A 5,223-nucleotide genomic window follows, 5' to 3' on the forward strand; every position below is an offset into this window, starting at 1 on the left:
GATGTTGCGTCATCAAATGACATCACCAGACCCGCTACCTTTTCATAGAATCATAGAAATTTACAGCACGGAAGGAGACCATTTCAACCCATCGTGTCCGTGCCGACCGGCAAAGAGCTACCCAGCCTAATCCCACTTTCCCGCTCTCGGTCCGTAACTCTGTAGGTCACGGCACTTCAGGTGCACATCCAGGTACTTTTTAAATGTGGTGAGGGTTTCTGCCTCTACCACCCTTTCAGGCAGTGAGTTCCAGACCCCCACCACCCTCTGGGTGAAGAAAGTTCCCCTCAAATCCCCTCTAAACCTTCTACCAGTTACTTTAAATCTATGCCCCCTGGTTGTTGACCCCTCTGCTAAGGGAAATAGACCCTTTCTATCCACTATATCTAGGCCCCTCATAATTTTATACACCTCAATGAGGTCTCCTCTCAGCCTCCTCCAAGGAAAACAACCCCAGCCTATCCAATCTGTCCTCATCGCTAAAATTCTCCAGTCCCGGGAACATCCTGGTAAATCTCCTCTGTGCCCTCTCCAGTGTAATTACATCCTTCCTGTAATGTGGTGACCAGAACTGCACGCAGTACTCCAGCTGTGGCCTAACCAGTGTTTTATACAGTTCAAGCATAACCCCCCCTGCTCTTGTATTCTATGCCTTGGCTAATAAAGGCAAGTATTCCGTATGCCTTCTTAACTACCTTATCTATCTTTTAATTGGCCGGGAACCTCGCAGGGCGGGCTTAACAAGGGAATAAAAACAGAGAATGCTGGAAATCTCAGCAAGTCAGCAGCATCCGTGGAGAGGAAGCAGAGTTAATGTTTCGGGTCGATGACCCTTCAACGAGGGCAACTTCTTTTCACAATGTGGGCTGGAGCCAGGCTCGGGTTCACAACCCACCACTTACCCAGCCCTCCCGGAACCACCACGGCTGGAAAAATCGCGGCCTTCACTCCTGAAAGGTCTGGCTCTAATGTTTAGACTCTGCCCCTAGTCCCAGACTCCCCAACCAGTGGGAACAGTGTCTCTCTGTCTACCCTCTCTGTTCCCCTCAATATCCTGAAAACTTCCATCAGATCGCCCCTTAACTTTCGAAATTCCAAGGACTACAACCCTAGTTTGTGTAAACTCTTCTCGTAACTTATCCCTTGTAAGTCCGGGTATCATCCTGGTAAACCCACGCTGCACTCCCTCCAAGACCAATATATCCTCCCTAAGGTGTGGGCCCAGAACTGCTCACAGTGCTCCAGGTGTGGACCCAGAACTGCTCACTGTGCTCCAGGTGTGGGCCCAGAACTGCTCACAGTGCTCCAGGTGTGGGCCCAGAACTGCTCACAGTGCTCCAGGTGTGGGGCCCAGAACTGCTCACAGTGCTCCAGGTGTGGGCCCAGAACTGCTCACAGTGCTCCAGGTGTGGGCCCAGAACTGCTCACAGTGCTCCAGGTGTGGGGCCCAGAACTGCTCACAGTGCTCCAGGTGTGGGGCCAGAACTGCTCACAGTGCTCCAGGTGTGGGGCCCAGAACTGCTCACAGTGCTCCAGGTGGGGTCTAACCAGGGCTTTGTACAGCTGCAGCACAACTTCTACCCCGTCGTATTCTAGTCCTCTAGATATAAAGGCCAGCAGTCCATTAGCCTTTTTGATGTTTTTTTTGTATCAGTTCATGACATTTAATGATCGCTGTACCTGCACCCCAAGTCTCTTTGGACCTGCACAGTTTCTGGCTTTTCACCATTTAGCAAGTTCCCTGTTCTATCCTTTTTAGGTCCAAAGTGGATGACCTAACATTTGCCTACATTGAAATCCACTTGCCTCAATCTTACCCATTTGCATAATCTATCGATATCTCTCTGTAATTTTTTGCTTCCATCGACACTGCTTACAATGCTGCCGAGCTTTGTGTCATCGGCAAGTTTGGACATATGGCTTTCTGTCCCATCATCTAAGTCATTGATAAATACAGTGAATAGTGGAACACCGATCCCTGCGGGACACCACTCTTCACAACCTGCTAACCAGAGCCCCTGTCCACTATCCCCACTCCTGATCTCCTCCTGTTCAGCCCGTTTCCTAACCAGGTCAACAAATTGCCGTCAATTCCATGAGCTTCGACTTGAGCTAACAGTCTCTTGTAAAAAGAATTGGATAAATATTAGAAGAAGGATATAATTCAAGGATATAACAACAAGTGTACGCAGACATACAAATTGAATTACAATTGTTCCTCTGCTACTGGGACCATGGATGCATCATCAATGTATTGAACAATATAGATTGGAAGTTAGTTTGATGCTGGAATTATACGCTTCAAGGGTTTGGTAAAACGTTTCAAGTTTTCCTCAGGAATCCAAATACATTCAATAGAATTGTTGTTGGCCTCATTGCACATTGTCAGGAAAATGAACAGTGTCAGCTGTGGCTCAGTGGGCAGCACCCTTGCTTCTGGGTCAGAAGGTTGTGGGTTCAAGTCCCACTCCAGCGACTTGAGCACAAAAATCCAGGCTGACACTCCCAGTGCAGTACTGAGTGAGCGCCGCACTGTCGGAAGGGCAGTACTGAGTGAGCACCGCACTGTCGGAGGGGCAGTACTGAGGGAGTGCCGCACTGTCGGAGGGGCAGTATACTGAGGGATCGCTGCACTGTCGGAGGGGCAGTGCTGAGGGATCGCTGCACTGTCGGAGGGGCAATGCTGAGGGATCGCTGCACTGTCGGAGGGGCAGTGCTGAGGGAGCGCTGCACTGTCGGAGGGGCAGTACTGAGGGAGCACCGCACTGTCGGAGGGGCAGTACTGAGGGAGTGCTGTAATGTCAGAGGGGCAATGCTGAGGGAGCGCCGCACTGTCGGAGAGGCAGTACTGAGGGAGTGCCGCACTGTCGGAGGGGCAGTACTAAGGGAGTGCTGTAATGTCGGAGAGGCGGTACTGAAGGAGCGCCGCACTGTCTTTCGGATGAGATGTCAAACGGAGGCCCTGTCTACTCTCAAGTGGATGTGAAAGATCCCATGGCCCTTTTTCCAAGAAGAGCAGTGGAGTTCTCCCCAGTCAGCTGTTCACTATTTATCTCTTGTCCAGATCAATAAAATAACAGATTACCTGGTCATTATCACATTGCTGTTTGTGGGAGCTTGCATTGTGCAAATTAGTTGCTGCGTTTCCTACATTACAACAGTGACTACACGCCAAAAAAGTACTTCATTGGCTGTAAAGCGCTTTGGGACGTCCTGAGGTTGTGAAAGGCGCTATAGAAATGCAAGTCTCTGTTTTAACGAGTGAATGGCCTTTTTTCAGGCTATGCTGACGTGTTATTATCCCAATAGTTGTGATCGATGTGATTGCACCGTTGTACGTACCGTGTTTACAACCCAAGACAGATCAGCTGGAACGCATATCATCCCGGAAATCATGACTTCTCAATACTAGGAGAGGAATACAAACTGCAAAAATCAAGGTTATTAAATGGACAACTTACATCTGTACGGGTTTCTAAATACCTAGACCCTCCTTACACACAGTTCTTTGACATCAAAATTTATAAGAACAAAATACACACGGCACAGAGTTTTGGCTCAACCAAGATCCGTACGTTTTAGAAACATAGAAACATAGAAAATAGGTGCAGGAGTAGGCCATTCGTCCCTTCGAGCCTGCACCACCATTCAATGAGTTCATGGCTGATCATTCCCTCAGTGCCCCTTTCCTGCTTTCTCTCCATGCCCCTTGATCTCTTTAGCCGTTAGGGCCACATCTAACTCCCTCTTCAATATATCCAATGAACTGGCAACAACAACTCTCTGCGGCAGGGAATTCCACAGGTTAACAACTCTGAGTGAAGAAGTTTCTCCTCATCTCGGTCCTAAATGGCCTACCCCTTATCCTAAGACTGTCCCCTGATTCTGGACTTTCCCAACATCGGGAACATTCTTCCCGCATCTAAACTGTCCAGTCCCGTCAGAATCTTATATGTTTCTATGAGATCCCCTCTCATCCTTCTAAACTCCAGTGTATAAAGGCCCAGTTGATCCAGTCTCTCCTCATATGTCAGTCCAGCCAACCCGGGAATCAGTCTAGTGAACCTTCGCTGCACTCCCTCAATAGCAAGGACGACATTCCTCAGATTAGGAGACCAAAACTCAACACAATATTCCAGGTGAGGCCTCACCAAGGCCCTGTACAACTGCAGTAAGACCTCCCTGCTGCTATACTCAAATCCCCTAGCTATGAAGGCCAGCATGCCATTTGCCTTCTTCACCGCCTGCTGTACCTGCATGCCAACTTTCAATGACTGATGTACCATGACACCCAGGTCTCGTTGCACCTCCCCTTTTCCTAATCTGCCGCTATTCAGATAATATTCTGCCTTTGTGTTTTTGCCCCCAAAGTGGATAACCTCACATTTATCCACATTATACTGCATCTGCCATGCGTTTGCCCCCTCACCTAACCTGTCCAAGTCACCCTGCAGCCTCTTAGCATCCTCCTCACAGCTCACACCACCACCCAGCTTAGTGTCATCTGCAAACTTGGAGATATTACACTCAATTCCATCATCTAAATCATTAATATATATTGTAAATAGCTGGGGTCCCAGCACTGAACCCTGCGGCACCCCACTAGTCACTGCCTGCCATTCTGAAAAGGACCCGTTTATCCCGACTTTCTGCTTCCTGTCTGCCAACCAGTTCTCTATCCACGTCAGTATATTACCCCCAATATCATATGCTTTGATTTTGCACCCTAATCTCGTGTGTGGGACCTTGTCAAAAGCCTTTTGAAAGTCCAAATACACCACATCCACTGATTCTCCCTTGTCCACTCTACTAGTTACATCCTGAAAAAATTGCATAAGATTTGTCAAGCATGATTTCCATTTCATAAATCGATACTGACTTAGACCGATCCTGTCACTGCTTTCCAAATGCGCTGCTATTTCATCTTTAATAATTGATTCCAACATTTTCCCCACTACTGATGTCAGGCTAACCGGTCTATAATTACCCGTTTTCTCTCTCCCTCCATTTTTTAAAAGTGGTGTTACATTAGCTACCCTCGAGTCCATGGGAACTGATCCAGAATCGATAGATTGTTGGAAAATGATCACCAATGCATCCACTATTTCTAGGGCCACTTCCTTAAGTACTCTGGGATGTAGACTATCAGGCCCCGGGGATTTATCGGCCTTCAATCCCATCAATTTCCCTAACACAATTTCCCGCCTAATAAGGATATCCTTC

The sequence above is a fragment of the Pristiophorus japonicus genome, chromosome 5, assembly GCF_044704955.1.
Source record: "Pristiophorus japonicus isolate sPriJap1 chromosome 5, sPriJap1.hap1, whole genome shotgun sequence".
NCBI classification, from domain to species: domain Eukaryota; kingdom Metazoa; phylum Chordata; class Chondrichthyes; family Pristiophoridae; genus Pristiophorus; species Pristiophorus japonicus.